The sequence below is a fragment of the Sesamum indicum genome, linkage group LG1, assembly GCF_026168435.1.
Source record: "Sesamum indicum cultivar Baizhima isolate 11 linkage group LG1, ASM2616843v1, whole genome shotgun sequence".
Lineage (NCBI taxonomy): Eukaryota > Viridiplantae > Streptophyta > Magnoliopsida > Lamiales > Pedaliaceae > Sesamum > Sesamum indicum.
Window position 1 is genome coordinate 6237049 of NC_142657.1, and position 27208 is coordinate 6264256.

The 27208-nt window shown below is 33.2% G+C and overlaps 1 long non-coding RNA gene and 2 pseudogenes across 6 annotated transcripts; all 3 read right to left on the reverse strand.

The window, feature by feature from the left end:
* Positions 1-997: 997 nt before the first annotated feature.
* LOC105180138 (adenylate isopentenyltransferase 5, chloroplastic pseudogene) lies at positions 998-1885 on the reverse strand (annotated as a pseudogene).
* Positions 1886-5121: 3236 nt separating this feature from the next.
* Positions 5122-5603, reverse strand: LOC148789407 (adenylate isopentenyltransferase 5, chloroplastic pseudogene; annotated as a pseudogene).
* Positions 5604-10827: 5224 nt separating this feature from the next.
* On the reverse strand, positions 10828-23443 carry LOC148789408 (uncharacterized). Of its 6 annotated transcripts, none has more exons than XR_016067443.1 (12): positions 23170-23443; positions 21301-23033; positions 20767-20843; positions 19829-19950; positions 19516-19743; positions 18299-18388; positions 14551-14721; positions 14167-14302; positions 12917-13026; positions 11954-12022; positions 11276-11414; positions 10828-11054 (listed from the first exon to the last, which is right to left on the reverse strand). It is a non-coding gene; the product is annotated as an uncharacterized LOC148789408 (long non-coding RNA). The 6 variants fall into 6 exon arrangements; XR_016067444.1 differs by having other exon boundaries at positions 10829-11054; positions 14551-14688; XR_016067449.1 differs by having other exon boundaries at positions 10846-11054; positions 21301-21366.
* Between the last annotated feature and the right edge of the window lie 3765 nt (positions 23444-27208).

Here is a 27208-nt window from a genome sequence, read left to right on the forward strand (position 1 = left end):
ATTCTATAAATAATGTTTAATTTGGTAACTAGGACTAAATATTTCATTGATGGAAGCACCATAAATATACGTATATGAGTTTTATTAACTTAGATAAATGTTACAAGAATTAATCACAAATCTTATTCCTCGTTCATATTCAACAATATAGCGATGATTAATACGCTTTTATAGATATCATAAAAATTAACATGCAATCACATTTTGTGTTAGTCATATTATACTAATATATCCGTATTACAAATTTATACATCAACCTCATCGCGAATAATTTGATTTAATTTTCAACTTTCTTCAAGAACTCCAGATATATATGTGTACATATATATCCACCTACTCACCCATAGTATTTTTACTTATATTTTATTGATAACACTAATTATTTTAGTAATTTTAATTCTATTAATTCTATAATTTTTATAATTTTAGTCTTGTAAAAACTAATTATCATAACTTCTGTAGGACAAAAAATGACAGCCCGTCATAAATTACAAGACAGAAACTGTATTTTTATACCTATACAAATTAGAAGGATTTAACATTTTAATAATCACACTAACTGCTCGAACACTAGTTTAATTGGTATAAGTAGAGACAATAAATTTTGTTCATACATATGTAGAAGCATAATATTAAAGTATGTATTAATTTAGTTTGAGTACGGATTACGTCCTTCGTTGATCATACTCATATGGAAGTGAGTATTAATTTAGTTTGAGTAAGGATTACTTCTTTTGTTGATCGTACTAAATGAATCGGCAAGTTTAACTAGACGCAATTAGGATTATATATATTTCTTGTTGATAATGCCAATCGAACAGACATGAGTTTAAATTTGTATAAATTGGATTACATATGTATTTCGTTGATCAAAGCATTGAATATTAATGCTTTCACACTAAATGTACTGCCATGAATTTTAACTCAGTATATCAGTAGAACTACAAAATTTTGCTGATCATACTAATTGTTCATATGCACGAACGTACATAATTGATCATACTAATTGTTCATATGCAGTAGGTTTCGGATCTATGTTTTCTTTGCAAATGAAACGAGCCACCATGTTCGTACTCGGCTCCAGCACCAATTTCTCCCATGCATCATTGGCTTCTCCACCACATCGAAGGAATACCTGTGTGGCGTTTAACCGATAGATCTCCCACCCAAATTCCTCCCTCATCCTCAAGATCTTTTCAACTTGACGGCAAGCTAATTTGCAAGTATTCATCTTAATTTCATCTATAGCTGCCTTAAGAAGCTTAGCCCTAGTTTCACCATCGACTAGACCCTCACTGCTGAAGAATTCATCCATCTCGGGGACCCCGATGGCACGCCTAATCCCATAATCATAGTCACGAATTTTTGGGTCAAAAAATGCCTTGCCCTCCTCCACCAACCCGCTATCCACCATCTGATCAACCCTTTTCGACACGTACGAGTGCAAGACCGGGATCGCCACGTCCATCCAGAGAAAGCAACACTCGTACTTGGAGGAAAACTCAGTGTTGTCAGTGACAAGTGCCTGTATGAAGGAATTGGACCCTCAAGCAATGATTGGCAACCGATTCTTTTGTACGATGGCATCAGCAGCCAGCAATGCATGATGCACAAAATCATGTACAGTGAAATCCACCTCGGGATCAATGATTCCGAGCAATTGGTGCGGCACGCCGTGGCATTCCTCATTGCTCACCTTCTTGGTTACTATGTCAAGGCCCTTGTAGACCTGAATTTTGTCCGAGTTGATGACCTCTGCCCGGAAAGGGGTGGCCAGGTCTATCGCCAGGCGCGATTTGCCTATGCCAGTGGCACCCTATACCACCACCACCTTATCCTTCCCTTGGTGCTTGTTCATCATGCCCCGAACTGAAAAGTTTGTCATGCTAGATTGTGCTGCTTCCAAGCAGTGATCGACATTTTAATTGGTAATTACTTTTACTTTTTGTAACGCCTGTCAATTTCATCACACAAATAAAAAAAGAAAAAGGACACGTGTTAGAATACTCTAAAACAAAACTTGTACCAAATACAATCTACTATTTTAGAATATCTATCTATCATAGAGTGACAAGCCCTTCTCAACTCTTGGATTAATTTCTCTTCTTCAAAACGATTTGTTTGAAGAAAAACTTCAAACATTTGTGGGCTCTAGAGAGAATCACAAACAAGTTTCATTGATTTGAAAGAAATTACCTGGACAATTGTTTGAAACATGAAGAAATATAGGATGTGTAGGGGGGTATTTATACATACATACATACACTTAATGTCGAACGAATCAAGCCATTCATGGTAATAACTACACCCCTATCCCTATCCACTTACCATATAACAATTCAAATAAATCATGAGTAAGGCTCTGTCCAAATTACAGTATTTTTTACTGTATTTACGAAATAGGTAAAGCATCATTAATTATTGCGAAGCTGTCATAAAAAGATAATACAAGCACTAATCATAATTAAGATTTCAAAATCTACACCGTGCAGGTACCATAAGAAATGCAATAAATCCATCGATAATTATTTTTTGTAAAAAATTATTCTTGGGATGTATAATGAGTAATTTTACGATATTGAATGAGAAAAAAATTATGAGAAATTAAAAGATACTGACAAAGTACTTAGTGATTATCCATATCTTACGTAGGATTTGCTTTTAAGTAAAGTCAAGTGAGTTTACAAAATTGAATTTTGAATCTCAAACAGTATCCTCATTAATTTGTCAACCTACTATATATGAAAAAAACATATATTATAATGACAAAATCGATATTAATTTAACGTTAATAAATTTGTTCTACAGATTTTATCTCTTATTTAGATTTACTGAAATTTAATGGGAGCAAATTCTGAATGTTAATTATACTATTCTTGTAATTGTTACTATATGCAAATGATTCATGTATTTGGACATTTTGTGGTCCATGATTTATATGAAAGTAATTAAGTTGCAGTATCCATCCGTTGATGATACTGATTGATCCATTTATTTTAGTTTATTTTGTTTTAGTTTTGTAATAACGCTATTGTATGCAGTAGTAATTTAGTTTCCTGAATTATTTTACATGAATTCTTCATTATATGTTACAGGAATTAATCACACAACTTATTCCTCATTAATATTCAGGAATATAGCAATGATTAATATGCTTTTATGGATATCATAAACGTTAGCATGCGATCACAATTCGTGTTAGTCATCTTATATTAATATATTCACATTATACATTTATTCATCTTTCTCAAATGCAATCGCAAATAATTTGATTTACTTTATCCCTATGCACATCAGAAAGAAATATATACATAATCCTATTTGCGACTAGTTAAAACTTGCCGATACATTAGTACGATCAACAAAAGATGTAAATTCCTACTCAAACGAATTTAATACTCACTTCCATATGAGTATGATCAACGAAGGATATAATCCGTACTCAAACTAAATTAATACTTACTTCCATATGATGCTTCTACATATGTACGAACAAAATTTATTATCTCTACTTATACAAATTAAACTAGTGTTTGAACAGTTAATATAAATTACTAAAATTGTCAAAATTATAAATTTTGTTCATACATATGTAGAAGCATCATATGGAAGTAAGTATAAATTTATTTTGAGTATGGATTACCTCCTTCATTGATCATACTCATATGGAAGTGAGTATAAATTTAGTTTGAGTAGTATAGAGCGGAAATCACCAGAAAATCCTATCCAACTATTACAAAAATTGGAGTACGAAACACCATACAATTATTACATGCCAATATACAACTTAAATGATAATAACAAATGAAAGAAATAATGAAATAATTAAATCAACTGTATAGTGATTAACATGCTTAAAGCAGTTAGATCCAATATCTCGATAAAGGAATATGGTCACAAGGCACTGTTTCCACAAAGAACCGACTCACAGTAACTCCACAAACCAAGAACCTGACCACAACTCCGATCACTCAGATCTCAGTATCACACGGTCATAGAGACCCCTACTAAATATTTCACAAAGAACTTTGGCGAATGGTGAAGGAGATAAACAGCTTGATTCATGTTTTAGCCGAAAGGGAGAATCCCCTATTTAAAGGGGTGAAAACAGTGGTAGAGAAGGAAAACCTTGGTGGCTTTCCTAAACCATTAGAGTGGTTTATGAAAATGGCCATGGCTCTCGGAGAACAGAAGGCAGAAAATCACAGAGAGGATTCGGAGAGGAGAGGAAGTAGACAGCGCAGAAAAAACAAATAAGAGGGAATCTGAAATTTAGGGCTAGGGGTGTGATATAAGTAGGTAGATTGGATGGGTCGGGTTACCGGGTCGGTTGTGGGCCGCCAAGTGGGTTAGGTAATTGGGCTGCCAAGGTCGGCCTTTTAATAAGTCATTAGGCTACAAATTATAACAAGTAGGGATTACATCTTTTGTTGATCGTACTAAATGTATCGACAACTTTTGACTAGCTGCAAATAGGATTAAATATATTTATTGTAGATCATGCTAATCGCATGGGCATGAGTTTTAATTAGTATAAATGGGATTACATATATATTTCGTTGATCAAAGCATTGAATATTCTTGCTTTCATACTAATTCTACCGCCATGGATTTTAACTCAGTATATAAGTAGAACTACATAATTTTGTTAATCATACTAATTGTTCATATGCAAGAAGGTACATATATATTTTGTTAGTAAAAGCATCACATTAAGCTTGTAAACTAATTGTACGGACATTGGTTTTAGACTGGACCAACATAATAACTTCTTTGGTACACCACAGTAATTGCACGTATACGATTTTTCACTTGATGGTCATAATAAATACACGGAACATGAATTTTTACTTTGTATAAGTACGTTCGCACAAGACTGTATTATACTTTATTGATACAAACATCAAAATCTTTTCAACTTGACGGCAAGCTAATTTCCAAGTGTTCTTCTTAATTTCATCAATAGCTGCCTTAAGAAGCTTAGCCCAAGTTTCACTATCGACAAGACCCTCACTCCTGAAGAATTCAGCCATCTCAGGGACCCTAATGGCACGCCTAATCCCATAATCATAGTCCCGAATTTTTTGGTCAAAAAATGCCTTACCCTCCTCCACCAACCCGCTATCCACCTATCTGATCAACCTTTTTCGACATGTACGAATGCAAGACCGGGATCGCCACGTCCATCCAGAGAAAGCAACACTCGTACTTGGAGGAAAACTCAGTGTTGTCATTGACAAGTGCCTGTACGAAGGAACTGGACCCTCCAGCAATGATTGGAAACTGATTCTTTTGTACGATGCCATCAGCAGCCAGTAATGCATGATGCACAAAATCATGTACAGTGAAATCCACCTCGGGATCAATGATTCCGAGCAAATGGTGCGGCACGTCGCGGCATTCCTCATTGCTCACCTTATTGGTTACTATGTGTAGGCCCTTGAGACCTGAACTTTGTCCGAGTTGATGACCTCTCCCTCGAAACTTGTGGCCAGGTTAATCGCCAGGCGCGATTTGCCTGTGCCATTGGCACCCAATACCACCACCACCCTATCCTTCCCTTGGCGCTTTTTCATCATGCCCCGAACTAAAAATTTCGTCATGCTAGATTGTGCTGGCTTCTAAGCGGAGATCGACATTCTAATGGGTAATTACTTTTACTTTTTTTAACACCTGTCTAATTCATAACACAAATAAAAAAAGAAAAAGGCCATGTGTTGGAATACTCTAAAACAAAACATATACCAAATACAATCTACTATTTTAGAATATCTATCTATCATAGAGTGACAAGCCCTTCTCAATTCTTGGATTAATTTCTCTCTTCAAAAGGATTTGTTTGAACAAAAACTTCAAACATTTGTGGGCTCTAGAGAGAATATTGAAAAAATTTCATTGATGTGAAAGAAATTACCTAGACAATTGTTTGAAAAGTGCAGAAACATAGGATGTGTAGGGGGGTATTTATACATACATATGTACAAACAATGTGGAACATATCAAGCCATTCATGGTAATAACTACACCCCTATCCCTATACACTTACTATATAACAATTCAAATAAATCATGAGTAAGGCTCTGTCCAAATTACTGTATTTACGAAATAGGAAAAGAATCATTAATTATTGCGAAGCTGTCGTAAAAAGATAATACAAATACTAATCATAATTAAGATGTCAAAATCTACACCGTGCAGGTACCATAAGAGATGCAATAAATCCATTGATAATTATTTTTTGTAAAAAATTATTCTTGGGGTGTATAATGAGTAATTTTACTATATTGAATGAGAAAAAAATTATGAGAAATTAAAAGATAATGACAAAGTACTTAGTGATTATCCATATCTTACGTAGGATTTGCTTTTGAGTAAAATCGAGTAGTTTACAAAATTGAATTTTGAATCTGAAAAAGTATCTTCATTAATTCGTCAACCTACTATATATGAAAAAACATATATTATAATGATAAAATCTATATTAATTTAACGTTAATAAATGTGTTCTACAGACTTTATCTCTTATTTAGATTTACTGAAATTTAATAGTAGCAAATTCTGAGTGTTAATTATACTATTCTTGTAATTGTTACTATACGCAATTGATTCATGTATTTGGACATTTTGTCGTCCATGATTAATATGAAAGGAATAAAGTTGCAGTATCCATCCGTTGATGATACTGATTGATCCATTTATTTTATTTTATTTATTTTTAGTTTTGTAATAACGCTATTGTATGCAGTAGTAAATTAGTTTCCTGAATTATTTTACATGAAGTCTTCATTATATGTTGCAGGAATTAATCACACAACTTATTCCTCGTTAATATTCAGGAATATAGCAATGATTAATATGCTTTTATGGATGTCATAGACGTTAACATGCGATCATAATTCGTGTTAGTCGTCTTATATTAATATATTCACATTATACATTTATTCATCTATCTCAAATACAATTCCGAATAATTTGATTAAATTTATCCCTATGCACATCAAAAAGAAGTATATATAATCCTATTTGCGACTAGTTAAAATGTGCCAATACATTTAGTACGATCAACAAAAGATGTAATCCCTACTCAAACTATTCTAATACTTACTTCCGTATGAGTATGATCAACGAAGGATATAATACGTACTCAAACTAAATTAATACTTACTTCCATATGATGCTTCTACATATGTATGAACAAAATTTATTATCTCTACTTATACAAATTGAACTAGTGTTCGAACAGTTAGTATAAATTACTAAAACTATCAAAATTATAAATTTTGTTCATACATATGTAGAAGCATCATATGGAAGTAAGTATAAATTTAGTTTGAGTACGGATTACCTCCTTAGAGCAGCTAGATCCACTATCTCGATAAAGGAATACGGTCATTAGGCACTGTTTCCCCAGTGAACCGACTCACGGTAACTCCACAAACCAAGAACCCGACCACAACTCCGATCACTCAAATCTTAGTATCACACGGCCACAAAGACCCCTACTAAAAATTTCACAAAGAACTTTCGTGAATGGTGAAGGAGATAAACAGTTTGATTCATGTTTTAGCCGAAAGGGAGAATCCTCTATTTAAAGGGGTGAAAACAGTGGTAGAGAAGGAAAACCTTGATGGCTTTCCTGAAACCATTAGATTGGTTCATGAAAGTGGCCATGGCTCTCGGAGAAGAGAACGCAGAAAATCACAGAGAGGATTTGGAGAGGAGAGGAAGTAGACGGCGCAGAAAAAACAGAGAAGAGAGAAATTGAGATTTAGGGTTACAGATGTGATATATGTAGGTAGATAGGATGGGTCGGGTTATCGGGTCGGTTGTGGGCTGCCAAGCGGGTCAGGTAGTTGGGCTGCAAAGGTTGGCCTTTTAATAACTCATTGGGCTACAAATTATAACAAGTAGGGATTACATCTTTTGTTGATCGTACTAAATGTATCGGCAACTTTTGACTAGCTGCAAATAGGATTAAATATATTTATTGTAGATCATGCTAATCGCACGGGCATGAGTTTTAATTAGTATAAAAGGGATTACATATATATTTCGTTGATCAAAGCATTGAATATTCTTTCTTTCATACTAATTCTACCGCCATGGATTTTAACTCAGTATATAAGTAGAACTACATAATTTTGTTGATCATACTAATTGTTCATATGCAAGAAGGTACATATATATTTTGTTAGTAGAAGCATCACATTATGCTTGTACACTAATTGTACGGACATTGGTGTTAGACTGGATCAACATAATAACTTCTTTGGTACACCACAGTAATTGCACGTCCACGATTTTTCACTTGATAATCATAATAAATACACGGAACATGAATTTTTACTTTGTATAAGTACGTTCGCACAAGACTGTATTATACTTTATTGATACAAACATCATTAATATATTCACATTTATAATTTAGATAATTTGCAACTATTCTTGATCATATTAATTGTACTGACATGAGCTTTAAATTGATATGAGTAGGATTATATTTCAAAAGATTCTATAAACAAAGTTTAATTTGGTAGCTAGGACTAAATATTTCGTTGATGGATGCACCGTAAATGTACGTATATGAGTTTTATTAACTTAGATAAATGTTACAAGAATTAATCACAGATTTTATTCCTCGTTCATATTCAAGAATAAAGCGATGATTACGCTTCTATAGAAATCATTAAGTTTAACATGCAATCCCAATTCCTGTTAGTCATCTTATACTAATATATTCGTATTACAAATTTATACATCAACCTCAAATGCAATCGCGAATAATTTGATTTAATTTTCAACTTTGTTCAAGAACTCCGGATATATATGTGTACGTATATTTCCACCTACTCACCCATTGTATTTTTACTTATATTTTATTGATAACACTAATTATTTTAGTAATTTTTTAATTCTATTAATTTTATAATTTTTATAATTGTAGTCTTGTAAAAACTAATTTTCAAAACTTATGTTGGATAAAAAATGACACCCCTTCATAAATTACAAGACAGAAACTGTATTTTTATACCTATACAAATAAGTAGGATTTAACATTTTAATGATCACACTAACTGCTCGAACACTAGTTTAATTGGTATAAGTAGACATAATAAATTTTGTTCATACATATGTAGAAGCATCATATTGAAGTAAGTATTAATTTAGTTTGAGTACGGATTATATCCTTCGTTGATCATACTCATATGGAAGTGAGTATTAATTTAGTTTGAGTTGGGATTACATCTTTTGTTGATCATACTAATGAATCGGCAAGTTTAACTAGATGCAAATAGGATTATATATATTTCTTGTTGAAAATATACCCAATACAATCGGCAAATTTCATCACACAAATAAAAAAAGAAAAAGGCCACGTGTTAGAATACTCCCAAATAAAACAAACAAAACATGTATCCAGTACAATCTACTATTTTAGAATATCTATCTACCATAGAGTGACAAGCCCTTCTATATTCTTGAAGTAATTTCTCTTCTTCAAAAGGATTTTTTTGTAGAAAAACTTCAAACATTTGTGGGCTCTAGAGAGAATCACGAATAAGTTTCATTGATGCGAAAGAAATTACCTAGACAATTGTTCGAACGTGAAGAAAAATAGGATGTGTAGGGGGGTATTTATACATACATACGTACACACAATGTGGAACAAATCAAGCCATGCATAGTAATAACTTCATCCCTATCCCTATCCACTTACTATATAACAATTCAAATAAATCATGAGTAAGGCTCTATTAAAATTACTGTATTTTTTACTGTATTTACGAAACAGAAAAAGAATCATTAATTGTTGCAAAGATGTCGTAAAAAGATAATACAAATAATAATCATAATTAAGATGTCAAAATCTACACCATGCAGGTACCATAAGAAATGCAATAAATCAATCGATAATTATTTTTTGAAAAAAAAATTATTCTTGAGATGTATAATGAGTAATTTTACTATATCGAATGAGAAACAAATTATGAAAAATTAAAAGATAATGACAAAGTACTTAGTGATTATCCATATCTAACGTAGGATTTGCTTTTGAGTAAAATAGAGTGAGTTTAACTATTCTCATTAATTCGTCAACCTACTATATATGAAAAAATATATATTATAATGACAAAATCTATATTAATTAAACGTTAATAATGTGGTCTACAGATTTTATCTCTTATTTAGATTTACTGAAATATAATTGTAGCAAATTCTGAATGTTAATTATACTATTCTTGTCATTGTTACTATATGCAATTGATTCATGTATTTGGACATTTTGTGGTCCATGATTAATATGAAAGCAATTAAGTTGCAGTATCCATCCGTTGATGATACTGATTGCATCCATTAATTTTATTTTATATTATTTTAGTTTTGTAATAACGCTATTGTATGCAGTACTAAACTAGTTTTCTGAATTATTTTACATGAATTCTTCATTATATGTTACAGGAAATAATTACACAACTTATTCCTCGTTAATATTCAAGAATATAGCAATTATTAATACGCTTTTATAGATATTATAAACGTTAACATGCGATCACAATTCATGTTAGTCTTCTTATATTAATATAATCGCATTATACATTTATTCATCAATCTGAAATGCAATCGCGAACAATTTGATTTAATTTATCACTATGCACATCAACAAGAAATATATATAATCCTATTTGCAACTAGTTAAAACATGCCGATACATTAAGTACGATCAACAAAAGATGTAATCCCTACACAAACTAAATTAAAACTCACTTCTATATGGATATGATCGCTGAAGGATGTAATCCTTACTCAAACTAAATTAATATATTTCCATATGATGCTTCTATATATGTACGAACAAAATTTATTATCTCTACTTATACCAATTAAACTAGTGTTCGACAGTTAGTATAAATTACTAAAATTATCAAAATTATAAATTTTGTTCATACATATGAGTGTAGTTTATCCTAAATGTGGAATCAATTTGCCCCCTCTCCAGCCATGGATTAAGTGTACCGTTTCTTCCAAAGAGGTTTCTTCGATAAATCACATTGCTGCAAACAAAAATATTAAACATTTTTTGTTGATAAGTTACAAGAACCTAAAGTAATAACGACGAGTACAACATAAGTGAAATCATAGCTTGGTTGCATTACCACATTGGAAAATAAAGAGGAACTCTAAATGGATGAAAACTATTTAGTAAGCTGGTTGAATCTTAATATTGAACAACTGAAAATTGCACAAGTGAAACTGCTCATTCTAACATAATTACCTCACAATCAGAACAGCTACAGGCCCGCTTCTTATTGTGCACACAGAATCCGATCGAGTAAACTACACTAGAAACCCCCGTTACATATAAGTTCCACCACTTTTACGCTCAACAATGTTCATGATCAAATCAACTTTTCCTGCATTGACGAAATTACAATAAACCAATAGATACAGGTGGACACTGCCATTAACATTTAACCACATTTACCAAAAATATTGAAGTAGCATCAAAAATCATTTAGCAACAGCCGGCTCACGAATAATACTAACGTCGTCCATAATACCATAGCTAGGACATAACACACATCACTTTTCCAATAAATCATACAATAGACCTTCATAACACAAAGAACGCAATCCTAAACATGAGATAGTAAACTAATCTACCAATTTCAATTTCTACAATTCCTTATATTGGATTTTTTAATTGTTGCTTATGAAACAAGTTGTATAATGGCCTCATTATTTATCACTGTCAAAACAACTCAGAACTTCTTTCAAGAAGAAAGTGGTAAAGAGTGTTGAGGTCAGTGCATCGGAAGTTGGTCTGGTATTTTAGAATAACTAAGCTACAAGGAAAGAAAGCAATAGAAAAAGTTCTTTGGAGCAAGTTACCCAATGCATACAACAGAAGGAAGTATTCCATAAGACATCAAAGATCAAATGTACCAAATACCTGCCCTTTCTTGGTGTTAAGTTGCAAGACTAATGTTGCTGGCTTTATTCCCCCACAGTTGGCTCACCACTAAAGATAACAAGAAATAACACGAGCTGTGAGATCTATTAGCGATATGGAAACACCCTAGTTCACATGATTCAAGAAAAATCAGGAACGAGTCCCGTACTTCTTATCAAGGATATGTATGGATATATCATTGACCCCTTCTTCTCAAACTTGTAATTTAATAATATCCTAAAATGCAATTGGATCAAGAACTCAAATTTCAGAGATACTCCACTGCGAAAGGATATTCCAACAATGGAGAAAGCTCGACATTTCCCATCAACACTTACGTTATCAAAACTCAATGGGGATCGCTTTTCTATCTCTTTTTTTTTTTGCGAATACTGATCTCTTTTTCTTTTTTTTTTTTTTGTTCTTTTCTTGTTGGATTTTTGTTTTTTTTTTCCTTTTGCTCTTTTTTTCCGGATTTTCTTTTTGCCGTTCGAATTCTCTTAAGCTTATCTCCCATTGCATCTTTAGAAAATCCGTTCTAGTAATCTGAAAAAAAAAAATAGAAGACAAGACAACCATATAAGAAACCCTAACATTTACAAAATGGTTGTTGCGGCACAACAGTATGTAGCAGACATAATTAGCAAACAGCAAAATTTCTGCTGTGGAAACGGAAATCTACTGCATATTTTGATGCACCATAATTAGAATTCTCGTGATTCTGCTACTGCAGAATTGTTCTTCTGCAGCAACACAATTCAATTGTGCATCAGAATCTAATTAAACATCCCTAATGCACAATGGAAATATAACATTTCAAAGGTTGTAGTAGAATTTGATTTTGAATTCTGCAATTCTTCTAATTCTCGAGCAACAGAATGCAGACTCAATGCAATTTTACAGAAAAATTCATTTATAAATCACACAAGCACAAGAGAACGTTAAGAGCTTCAAGAATCTTACTTTAGTAACACTTTTCCACTTGCCCCTCTTCCTTAGGATTCTCAACCTTCGGTTTTTAAATCTCTCCCTATGCCACAAGCGGCATTCACTCTTTCCCCATTTGTGAATAACTTTGGCATATCCACATGAAAAGAAAGTTCATGAGTTTGTGTACAAAAAAGAAACAAAAGCAACACTACACAAATAGAAGGATCATAATTTAAACAGCTTTGTGATCACCAACTACTTGTTTAGCTTACATAGGCCAAAAAAAATCCATATAAATAAGAAAAATTAAATCACATGAGCAAATTGGAAGCTGAGTTCAATCAGCACACTTTGCACGATCAGCCTCATTTTGCAGCATAATGAGCAAATTTTGCTGCTGAATCAACTTATTCTTCAGCAAAATTTTGCAGAAATAGATGCATCAAAATAAGCCAAATCCAGTTGCAAAATTCTTTTGTTGAGTTCTTGAAACAAACAACAAAGAAAGTCTTGAACACATAATTTCGACGATGAGTGAGTGTGGAGAGCTATTTGACCTAACGCGTGTCTCGTGCTTGGTAACACTCTAACCAACTCGTCTACTAATTGAAGTGCTTGAACCTTTTTTATTCTAGAGGAAGCACTTCCTTATCATCAAAGAATGGTAGGAGAGAAAAGCTCGAAGCAAGTTTGTTGTTATAGATTGATTAGATATTCTTGCTTCAAAAGCTGCTCAAAATTTTGAATTTCAACCTTTTTTGTTCTTATTGTCATACTTTATATCATTTATCCGTCAATATGAAGGTCCTTTTATATTTTACCAATATATGAAAGACAGTTAGATCGAGATATATTTGAGGAATTGCAACCTATTCAAACTAAATACCAAACTATTCCACAAAGGCAATGCAATTAATAAACTTTCAACCCAAAATCAAGAGTTAAAGCACAAGAATGGTCACTTGAACTGGCAACATAAACTCAAGGTAGCCCCAAAAATGAGGAACACGAGAGCACAACTGTTAATTGAAACCATAAATTACAGAAATGCACCTAAAAAATAATTCGAGTTGTTCCATCCCATTTTGGCCAAAATGGCCTACCATACTCAATTCCAGCAGTGATGTGCCCAATCATATGGCCGTTACTGTAAGCATGATTTCCATGAACAAGTGTTCCTGGCATTCTTGAATTCGGATAGTGGAAGAAACAAAAAGCAGTTTATGTAATAGGCATATCAAGTGAATAATGAGTTGGACATTCGGCAACAAGACATTAGGCACCTGAATCATGATTGCTCTTGATGCCCTCTTATCATCTCCTTCAATCCACGAATGAGTGTAGTTTATCCTAAATATGGTATCAATTTGCCCCCTCTCCAGCCACGGATTAAGTTTACCGTTTCTTCCAAAGAGGCTTCTGCGATAAATCACATTGTTGCAAACAAAAATATTAAACTTTTTTGTTGATAAGTTACAAGAACCTAAAGTGATAAGGACGAGTACAACATAAGTGAAATCATAGCTTGGTTGCATTACCACATTGGAAACTAAAGAGGAACTCTAAATGGATGAAAACTATTTAGTGAACTGGTTTGAATCTTAATATCCTTCAAACTGAACAAGTGAAAATTGCACATGTGAAACTGCACATTCGAACATAATTACCTCGCAATCAGAACAGCTACAGGCCCTCTTGTCATTGTGCACACAGAATCCAATCGAGTAAACCATAGTAGTCAGTAGCGCACGGCACACAATGGCGTCAAGGGCTCCTGAAGGCATGGCACACGGTGCAGCGCGCGCCTTTCGTAGGATGACGCAAATATAAGAAATAATCTATACATTTATATAATTAGTATTATTTTGACTAGATTAAGTTATAAGGAGTTAAATAAGACATACAAAATAAGGTATGCTCTTAGCTTTGATAATCTGAATGTGGAAGTCTATGAGTCCATAATAAATACCGACATAAACATACAATAAAATATTGTAATTAATCATCCCAAAAAGAACACTAATAAAACAACTAAAGCACTTAGACATTAATAAAATCACATCAAATTCAATGATTCAATCGGCATAATTAGAGCTTGTACTGCTGTACATGCCAAAGATTTACACTTCATGAATTTAGAAAAAAAGTCTTCCCATAAATAAACGGTGAACAGCAGCGGCACATTACTATGGAAGAGAAGAAGAAGAGAAGAATTGAGAAAAAGATGCATTGGCAGAGGAAGAAGAGAGAAGTGAATAAAGAAGAGTCAAGAATGATAGTTACCCATGCATGCAAAGTACATATAATTTGATGAAATTCCTTTTTTAATAGGGTTTCTTTTATTTCATGGGCTTGGGCAGCCTAGCTAGGAGCCGGCCGCCCAGGCCCTGGCAATGCCAAAATGGCGCCCAGGCGTGCACGATGGAGAAGCCATGGAGAAGGCGCACGCCATTGGCGCCGTATGGCGCGAGGGGCGCCATGGCGCTTTATTGACTACACTGGTTAGAGGTCATTCAATTCCTTTCTGCAAAGATTTAAACATATCTATATGGATGATTAATTCGATGACTGGCAGGAAGATTCTATGACCAAGATCTAATCAAACCAAACAGGAAGATTATTTACTAGGATCCAATCAAAATGACCTAAAAAATACATATATTATAATTTTTGGGAATAAACATTAGTTTTGCAAAACCAAAATGTGGTGATCGCATCGCCAAACAGTTTCCATATGACCCAGCATCAGTGTACTAACAGGTTCGGTATAATGTAAATATGAGAACAGAACATTAGGCCCACATCAAGGCAATATCATGAATGAAATGGAAGCAATACAGTAGAAATCAAGTTGAGAACTTTGACACCCATGATCATTCAGTAAATTAAGAGAAATGTCTCAAAACAATGAAAATATGGCCAGTAATTACGTGGAGTCACAACAACTTTTTCAGTCTCCACCTTCAGCCGCTTATCGATTTATGGAAACTTTTGTATTATCTAAAAATTGACCAGTTACAAATAACCATGCACAAAAGATACCACTTCACATGCTGGAAAGTGGCTCGCTTAGAAATTCACATGTGGCATTTGCAAGAGGAAATAGCATGCAGTCCTGATAAATTTCACTCACAAACTCCAAAAGGGAGACAAAAGGTTCCCGCACAGTTTCGTAAGTTTCTTGAGGATGGCCACTGCCTTCAATCATCTGATTGTGTGGCAGTAGGGTGGTATGGACTAAGCATAGAAATAGCCTTCTCTTTTGCTTCATTTACCCGTCAAATTATTTTTCAATCAAAGAAGCAATGTCAGCAATTATTGTATACTTAGCATTCTTATAAAGCACACTGAAGTTACAGCAAAGCAAAAGCTGTATCATTTTATATGAACGAAAAACTTTTGCATTATTATTGTTTAAATTTCTACTCAATAAAGCCTTGCCCTAGCCTCATCCCAAACTAACATTAGTCCATTGCAGGAATCCTCTTTCCACTCATGAGATCAAGGACCATTCCAAAGTTAAGCCACGAAGACTCAAATCCTAAAGTACCTCATGCTAGATGATTTTGGGTAGACATCTTCCTCTAGCTTTGTCCATAATACAAGTTCCTGACTTTCCCAACTGCTGTTCACTGACGTAGCTTTCAATCCCAAAAACTATATCTCATTTAATTGACTAGTAAATATGGCATTATCAATTGCATCTCTTGGTATTCGACCAGAAATCAGATGACATTCCTACCTCAGCTATACATACTTTGTCATGGACTTGCTTTAAGAGGTGTATATTTGGTCCTACACAACAAATCAAGACATGCCAAGTTATAAATGAAAAATTAATTAAACAACCCTAAGGCTTGCCATAATTTAGAAAGACTCGTTATTTAATAATTACACCAACACCCCCGGTCAAAGACTGCACCAAAAGCAGATGATTTCATTTGAAATGACCTTGACGTGAATTATTCATCCAAAGAAAAGGAAAAAATAACCAAAATATCAAATTGAGTGTCCAAACTATCCCTAGAGGTTCTTTCTCATATTTATGTCAAACATAAAGGGAGAGTTTAGATGGCCTTTCTGTAATTACATCAATCTTCAATGAGAATTATGTAAAAACTCTATTTAAACCCCTCTTCCTTCATTGTGCTCATCCCCCCCCCCCCCACAAAAAAAAATAAATAATTGCAAACAACTAGACCAGAAATGAAAATGAAAGGGTGAAATGACAAAGAAAACAAGAAACTCAAAAGGAAAGTGGAAAAGATAAAATTACATGCAGTCACGCCCCTTAAAAAGTTCTTTCATGATCTTACCCAGAACCCTCACATGACCAAGTATACACAAGAATAAAACAGTTTTGGTCCAAAACACTCTGACGGTGATTAAAAGAACATGCAGGGGCAAAATCAACTTTTCCAAGCATTTTTATGATGAAATCAACATTTCTGGGATAGAAGTTCGACCAGCAGGGAAATATATAGGAAAAATATAACTGACAATAGTATGTAATCATTGAATCTGTAATTATGTCAAATCTCAAAGGATGACTATGTAATTATCCTTTTTATGTGAAGTATCTCGAAAACACAAAAATAGACATGAGAACTCATTTGAAAGTAACAAATAAGCTCTCTCATGACAATAAGGTTCCCACAACCTATCTAGTAGCTTCAACATGAAAGCGGCCTACTGTCACATTCACAACTACCAAGAAACTGAATACATAGACCATTAATTGATGTAGACCAAATAAACGTAAATAAAATGATAATGGACTTTTATAGAGTTGCAAACCAACTCAACTTGCTACCCCAAAATTTATTTCATTGCCTAATACGAATTCTATGTTGACATGGAGATTCTTTTTTCCATCATGAATCGTCTCAGTCAACCCCTCCCTCAAAGACGACTCACTAGTACTCATTAAATTGCATGTCCTAATCAGTGTGCTAGTACCATTCTTAAATTGCAAAATAACATCTTAATTAAGTCTTCGCGCTATATCAACGTCAGCCTACTCTTTCACAAGTCTCTGTTTCTTACTTCATCTTCTTCTAGTAATCCAAGTCCACCTTAATATATACATGTTAAGGGTAACATGGATGTTTTTTATCCAAGAGGATCATTACAATACCAGCATTATTGGAACTTCCTACAGAACCTGGAGGGAATTTGTTTACCAGTGACCACATGACCCCCAACTCTATTATTCTCCACTTGACAATCAGCCCTAACTTCAGTAACTTGCACCCTTTTGGTTATCAATCGCATGAATCAGAAACATAAATAAAACATACGATAAAACTACAAACTTGTACCACATTTGAAGAAGCTAAAACATTTAAGCCAACCGAGTTCTCAATATTCAATGAAGATTGATGCATGACAGCAAACAAATCATAATCAACTAACCTTGTCTCTGGCAAGTGGATGAGAAAGAAAGCATGCCATTTGCTTGTGAAGATAAGCATTGTACATGTAGACCATATCCTCATCATCATTCTGCATGAAAAGACACAACTGCAATTGATGGCCAGCCGAAGGACATAGATATAGAAAAACAATCTAAGAGCTACTTAAGGTCAACCAAATATCAATTTAGATAAAGGTGGTGCCACTTGTTTTATTAAGGAAAGGGATGATATAGTATAGCCTTAAGATTCAAGCATGACATGCAAATGTACATGTATAGCAAGGGAGACACCAACTTAAGAAAGAAAAAATAAGGGGAGAAAACTCAGCACCTGTTATAGCAATATTTACTTAAGTTCTAGAGAGCATTTACCAAATGAAGCACTAGTGGTCAACTTAATATGTTCTAAAAATTCAAAGGTCGGTATCTAATAATTTAATTAAGGTGCAGAACAGATGAGACAAGCCATTGGTTTTGGTTAAACAGTTCGCAGCGAATTAGTACACGCGAGACTTGAGAATACAGGAATAGAGCTCCTTAGGTTTGAATAAAATGGAATGAAGCAAAAACCATAAGAGAAGTTTTAATACATGCATAACATGTTTCAAAGCCTTCAGTTACGAAACGCAAATTCCAAGCAAGAACCATCCTTCAGTTTTTATTGGAGAGAGTGAAACAAAAGGAAGAAAATAAAAGAAAGAGAAATAAATTTTCTTTCACAAAAAAAAATACTGATATCTCTCTTCACTTTTGCTGAAGTTCACTTATCAAACTTTCCATTACTTCAAGTCACTCCAATGGAGCAAGTCATAAACCAACCTTCAGGATTGGTATATGCTACAGAAAACAACTATTCAGGCCCAGATGTAGCCAAGTCATTAAACGGAACTATCCTCAACATAAGAATTGCATGATGCCAATTCAAAACAAGATGATACCATCAAATGTTGCGTCCATCCCTAACTTTCTTAGGATGAAAGAACTCAAAACTACTTCTAGGTAGGTTCTGGAGATTGCATAAAAACCAAATATTTTTCTATAAAGAATTCATCCACAGAGAACAAATAGGGTATGACACAACATCAGTTTAGGACTAGTCATGATCCTTCAACCAGGAAGTTTTCATTCCAGTCAAGAGCATGATTAAAATTAGATGATGGAGCTTGCAATACCACCTCTGGTGTCAAATTAGCTTTCAGAAAGATTAATCACCAACCTGATATGCTGCTGTATGAAAGATCTTATCCAGCCAAAACTAGAAAACGTTATTGGCAAAACCGACGTCCAAACATGAGCAAACACTTTTCATATCATTAGACAAAGTACTTGTCAGTGCCTCGTTTGCATCATTTACATCTTCTACCATAATCAAATGTACAACCCATTGAAGCCTTACACAATCAACAAAGCCTTCAACTACAGTATCATTTCCAGCAACCATCACCTGGAAGAAGCACTGGATCCAGTAAGGTTCATGATGTCATAGACACAGGTACAGTGTCAAACAAATAGGTAAGGTTTTATCATACAATCTCATGAAATTCATGCCTAAAAGAAGCATCCTAGGACAAGACTGGCGCTTTGTTTGGTACTGTGCTCAAAGATCTGATATGAAAGCGATGACAAGAGAGAATAGAAGGTTATATGCTATCTGCACAAACAAAGAGAACTTTGCATTATCAGTAATAACAAAATAGAAAAATGACATAAACAGGAAAGACGCATTCAAAATTTCCTAACCAAACAAGAATCAAAAATGAAAAAGGAAGGAAAAAGCAAGCAAGTGTAAATAAACAATTCCATTTTAACAAAACAGATACTAGTTTATTGATGGAGGAACTTTTGGCTCTAGCATATTCATGCTCCACGTAAATATGAAACTTACAGTGCTTTTGCATATAAAATAAATTGCAGATGACCTTAAACCATATTGTAAGAAATTGGTTGAACACTTGCAGAAAAATCATACCATGAAGAAATCTATAAGCAAAATTTCATGGTAAGCCTATAACAATACATATTCTTTCTATATGGTCATCAGCAAATATAAAATAGAATATACCGCATGTACGCTAGAACATACAGAAGTTCCCACGCTATTAGAAAATGAGTACCGGTCATCAATTCTTTGTTCTCACTTCTCAGTCTGTATTAACATTATATAACTGTATTTAACCTATGTAATTAGTACAGTGGGATGGATATCTGTAATAAACATAAATAAATCCCAGTCAAGGGAAGAAAATAAATTTAATGTAAACCTTTATAGTAATGGGGAAACTTGAAAGAGCACTAAGTCAGTATAGATTAAGAAAAGGATAATCTCTCCGAGATACATAGACAACTGAAATAAATGTTATGTGAGTACATTTGAACTGCATGCACCTAATGTATAACCAAACTCTAAAATTCCTTAGTGCAACTAAGGTGCACTATAAAATACAGAACAAGATAAGAAGATACGGACCTGATGCTTCAAGGAGTCCAAACCCCCACTGAGTTCTGCGGCATTCTCTTTCAAAGCAGAAAATATGTCTTTAGAGCCTGCAAGAAGCAAATGCTATCAGATCATTTACGTCAGTTCTTTCAAAGAGAAGCCCAGAAATATGTTGAGCACCCCTCCTATCCTAGCTCTTTTAGAATCACTTCATTTATCACATTGAAGCATGAGATAGAAATCATCCAGCTGTTCATGACAAATCACAGGCAGCAAACCAAGAGGAATATTTTGATGCACCACAATTAGAATTCTCGTGATTCTGCTACTGCAGAATTGAGCTTCTGCAGCAACACAATTCAATTGTGCAGCAGAATCCAATTAAACAGCCCTAATGCACAACGGAAATATAAGATTTCAAAGGTTGCAGTAGAATTTGATTTTGAATTCTGCAATTCTTCTAATTGTCAAGCAACAGAATGCAGACTCAATGCAATTTTACAGAAAAATTCATTTACACATCATAAAAGCACAAGAGAGAGTTAAGAGTTTCAAAGTTCTTACTTGAGTAACACTTTTCCACTTGCCCCTCTTCCTTTGGATTCTTAACCTTGTGTTCTCAATCTCTCCCTACGCCAATAGCAGCGTTCATTCTTTCTCAATTTGTGAATAACTTTGGTGTATCCACATGAAAATAAAGCTCATGAGTTTGTGTACAAACAATAAAAAAAAGCTATTGCACACAAATAGAAGAAACATAATTCAAACAACTTTGTGATCATCAATAGCTTGTTTAGCTTACATAGGCAAAAAACAATCTATATAAATAGGAAAAATCAAATCATTTTACAATAGAGAATTGAAGACACATATTTCTTGTTAAAACTGAAAATTGAAAGTGAAAACATATAAACAAAGAAGGTTTAATTTTTACAACAATATCGTATGGTGAAATTATGTTCATTGTCGAACATGTGCCTCTAGATCCAACTGGTTCAAATGCCAATGAACTGTGTCCTATATTTTGTTCTGAGTAATTTTAGTACGATAAGCATGTACTTTAGATGCAGCATTGTTAGTAGTCAATTAGTTGAAAGTGCATTGGTCACAAAGTTCCAACCACAGATGTCTACAAATATTCACAAATCATGAAATAAAAGGAAATGAAAAATAATGGTCAGAATTCAGAAATTGGGACAGGTACTGATTAATCGAATGCCCGAGATATCTTACATAATAAAGACGGGTATAAGTAAAATTACAATGACATAGATATGAACTGGAAAATGGAAAAAAGGAAAAAGGCAAGGAGCTCTCATTAGAGAAGAAGGCTATATAGTTCTCACTGATTCAATATCTCTAATATACAATTTTAGCATGGGCATACTGCATTGAAATATAGACCTTCCGAAAATAGTTGTCAATTATTAACTAGTATTAATTAACTTCAACGAGTAAAATATATAACCTGGATGGCATAAATTACGGATATATGACTTATCCAGAAAAATGTACCATCTACATTGCAGTAGCAATGATTTTGACATCGAAGCATGATACATGCAGCAGAATTCAGAATAACCGAAAAAATGGTTCAACAAGGATTTGATCTTTCCCTTATGATCTAGAGTATGGCACACTCATCCACCATATTAATAAAATTCTTAGATAAATTATAATGCGAAATTCTCCTCAAATTTCAGTTAATAAAATTGTTCATTTGTGAAATTCAGTCCTATTTTAGTATGATTAAAATAAATAGAAATACTAACTTGCTTTTTCTTTTAAAATACATAGTACTGACTTGATAACATAATATCCAATTTTCACATGTAAAAGTATTATATTCGTAAATAATTAAGTACCTTGTATTGTTATAACTTTGAATCTGTATGAAGAATTCTGTAAGTGAGTGATATTTTGTCGAACTATAGCAAATAACACCCAAATTCAGACTTTAAGAGCAATCAGCATTGCGAATCCTCAATTCGTAATATGCATGCAACTAACCACCATAGAACCAACAATGAAATAATCTAAAAGTCAAGGGATAACATGCATGTGTCTGTCTTTTACCAGTAAAACAAATAAATACATCATATAACTGCAAATAGGATAAAAAGAGTGGGAATAAAAGAGATAGACAGCAAAATCCCCTTCCTCACACACCATTCTTCCAACAACAAACAGATAGATGCATACACCCTTACATATCCCTGAAACAGTTGTAAGGAATCATGGTACTATTCTCTCAAAGAAGCACTCTCTTTACAACTCTCAACTCTCCTTTGAAACTCCTGCATATCAAATCCACCATCAAATGGAGAAACCCTCTTCACCACAAATTCAAGAAATGAACTGAAGAAACCCTTTTCACCAAAAATTCAAGAAATGAAATGAAAGGAAGAGCAAGATGATTTTGAGTATTTTTACCAGTGGATTTTTTCTTTCTCGGATTTTTCTATCTTGTACCCAACCTACGCCGTTGCTTCTCCTGCTGACGCTGCCTTGCACAGGGGCACCATCACGCCCCATCACGTTCGCCTTCTTGACTCGCCCATCCTGGGCACACTCCACCGTAGCCCCTTCACCGAGACTACGCATGCAGATTGGTGAACGAAACGCCATTTTCTTGATTTTCTTCCCTCTGTTTTTCTGGGTGAAAAGGGAACAGAGGAAAGGAGAAACGAATGTGAGGGGGAACATGTCATTCTGCTGGGAAGAGGACGGTTTTAACAGTGAACTTTCCAGCTAAATGTAAGTTTTATTAATAAAATAAGATCGTACAGTACAACAGTGCTCAACTAGTGGTTTCTCCCTCGACAGGCCAAGTGATACGCCATAATTTATATAACGCACATGAACTTTCACTTTCTTGATTTACAGCATGGTGAGACGGGGGAGGAGGGGGGTTTGATGAGGGTTTCTCAATAGCGATTTGGAGGGGATAAGGGAATGGGTAATTTTCTATGTTATAATAATACCCTTTTTGTTTCTTTCTAATATCTTTTTATCCTTAAATTTTGGTGTTATGATTATTTTGATAAATAGAAAGTTTAGCAAATTTTTGTTATGAATTAATTGAAATTTATGTTTTCTGTGTCCTTTTAATTTTGATTTCTAGTGTAAATACATTACAATTTATACTTAGTCGTTATGGCACGTTATCCCTGCATGCATATAATGAGTAACTATTTATACTTTAAAATATATTATAAATAAGAATAAGATACATAAACCAACACATCATATTTTTTAAAAAATAAATAATTAATTAATTAAAAATAAACGAATTTAACGATATTATCCACTCCAAAAAAATTTGTTGTCGTTGTTTTACAAACTAATGTTTGTGAGTGAAATTTTTCATATTAGTATAGATATATAATTAAAAATAGAATTTGAGTAGAAGTGGTTGAAAATGCAAAAGGATATTTTTGCATTTAAAAAATTATTGTTGCGATGTAACTAACCGCTATTTGTGAGTGAAAATTGGGTATTCTTTTTTATATAGTATATATTGATAGAACTGATTTGCACAAAGAGACATACAACTATACATAAGTTTCTAGTCTTCTAGTAAGAATGTAGTGAGGTTGAGCTACTAATATTTTAATAAATCTTGATTTATTACTCACCATAAAATAAATGAATAATTACACCTCTCATCCCTAAGGTTTAATGTGATTATCGAAAAAATCCTGTGGTTTGTAAATTACAGTTAGTACTTTTAAGATTTGCTTCTATCTGACAAATATGTCACATCATTAGTCAAAATTCACTGAATTATTGATATTAACAAAAAAAATGAACGAAAAACAATATTTACCTTATATTGACTTATTACTAACTTATTGGATATTAAACAAGTATTCTCTAACTAAACTGCACTTGCAAGGGTGAAGATACACTTCCTCATATGTATTAACTTATGATGTATGGGGATAGTTTGGTCGTAAAAAAACTTGTTTAATCTATAATAAGTAAGTTATAAGTTAATCGGAGGTAAATATAAATTTTTATCTAATTTTTTTGTTGATATCAATAATTTTTGTGAATTTTAACTGTTGAAAGGACTTATTTTTTATACAAAAGTAAATTTCAGGGCTACTGAATTTAATTTTTCAAATCATTAGGAGTCCACATGTAATTATACTAAACCTTAGCGGACAACAGTGATAAATGTTCAAGGGAAGATTAAGATCTTATTAGCTGCCAATAAGATTTAACTATCCATTAGGGTTTTTTGGTCTGTATTGAGAGGGCGAATTCAAAGGAATTTGATTGAAAAATTTGATTTTGTTTACCCTAAATAGAACCAAAAATACCAATTTTAAGGTTCGTAGGTTAGATTTGGGGTTTGGATTTGAGGAGAAGGTGGAGCTGCATAGAGGTTGTTCGTGTTCTTGAAGAAGAATGGGTAAGTTTTTATTTTTTATTTATTTTGAGAAAAATATTGTGCTTCTTATAAGAGTTTTGTGGTTTTGTTTGAAAACATGTAGGATTTTTATTTACATTTGATATGGTTACAGTTTTTTTTTTTCTATGTGTGTATTTTGTTGTTTACTAGTTGTTTAAAATATTTTTTCGTATTCTGGTTCCCCTCCTAATTTTTGTGTATTACTATTTTTGGTCCCTCCAGCTTTGTGTATTACAGTTTATAATTGTTTGTTTTTGTATTTCTTTTACTACTGAAAATGTTTAGATATGCTTTATTGTTAAATTTTTGCGGTTAATAACAGAAATATTTACAATTTTTGTAGTAATTAATTATCAATTATCAATTTTATGTGTTATGGCTAAGTTAGTTTCTTAATTAATTTGCAGAGAATGGTTTTCGGAGACTATGCAGACTTTTTTGTGTGATTCGGTGGGGTTATAAAATCCGTACCAACCATTAGGTATGTTGGGGGGTATAAGATCTTTTTTCCATGAGTTGATCAAGAAAGATTATTCTATGATAACCTAATAACAATATACACTAAAGCTGGGGGCAAGGGTAGTAATGTAGTAATCTATTATTTACTTCCCCAAAAATTATTATGAATGTCTATAAAGATTGTAGAAGGGGATGAGGCTATTAGAGAATTATTAAGAGACTATAAAGGCTGTAATGTATATCAATTTACATTGAAGAAAAAGCAGGCCCTTTGTTATTTATCGATGCTAGTGGTAATATTCTTAATTCTGAAGAACCTGTGCCATTATTATAGTATAGTATTGACGGTGCAAGGGATGAGGAAGGGATTGAGGCTGAGAATGAGAATGTAGGGATTGAGGAAGGGGTTGAGAATGAGGTGTTGGGGTTGAGGAAAGGCTTGAAGAAGGGGATGAGGCTGAGAATAAGGGAGTTGGGGTTGAGGAAGGGGTTGAGAATGAGGGGGTAGAGGCTGAGGCTAGGAATGTTGAGGAAGAGACTGAGGTTGTAGAGGGTGAGGAAGAGATTGAGGCTGTAGAGGGTGAGGAAGTAGGGGATGAGATAAGGGTGTTCTGGGGAGACTATGTTGATTGGGGTGGGGTACAAGAAGATTTTCGAACTGAGGTGGAAATTGGGGTTGATGCAGAGGTTCAAACTGGGGTTGAGAATGAAGTGCAAAATGATGAGTCAGAATCAAATTCTAATTCATCATTAATGTTAATCAACACTTGAAAAACGATGTTCCACAAAGCTTCTTCAACTTATAGTGTTAACCAACACTTGAAAACAATGACTTAAGTTCAAAGAATATAGCCAAAAAGGGATGCAGAACAAACATCATATGAATGGTTGGATGAAATACCTTCAGTGTATTAGGCAAGATGCTTCTTTTGAATTAAGACAAGATGTGATGTTCTAGTAAATATTTTACGAGTTTGGCTAGTTAAATTAGTGTCGAATTAAATATCACATTTTATATAAAAATGACATAGTTGGTTAATTAAATTATTAGATTTCTAGATTTAATTATTATTATAGTTAATTTACATAATTTCATCGAAATGATTAACCAAATACATAATTCTATATATTGTTGTTTAATTAAATTATATAGTAACAATAAATTGAAAAAACAATCATAGAAATGTTCAGAAAATTATATTTAAAAGATATCATGAAAATGAAGTTTTAATGGTAATATAATATAGAGATGTTGTTAAAAATGATAGTAATAAGTATATAAGGGGTTTGAGTAAATGAATTCTTATGAGTTAGTTGATAAATTAAATATATACTTGGGAAGTTTAGAGAGTGTAGTTATTTAAAAGAAAACGAAACAGGGGTTTGAACTTTAAAATAAGTGAAATATTAAAATATTAGTGGAATATGTATGAACATTATCAATATTTTATTTAGAGTTTAAGATATTCTATATATTAATTATATGTATAAGTTTCTATTATAGGACATGACGACAAAATAGAGGGTTGAGCAGTCCCTTGTGTAAATTGAAGTATTTTGGAATTGAAGGTAAGTATAGTCAATTAGATATAT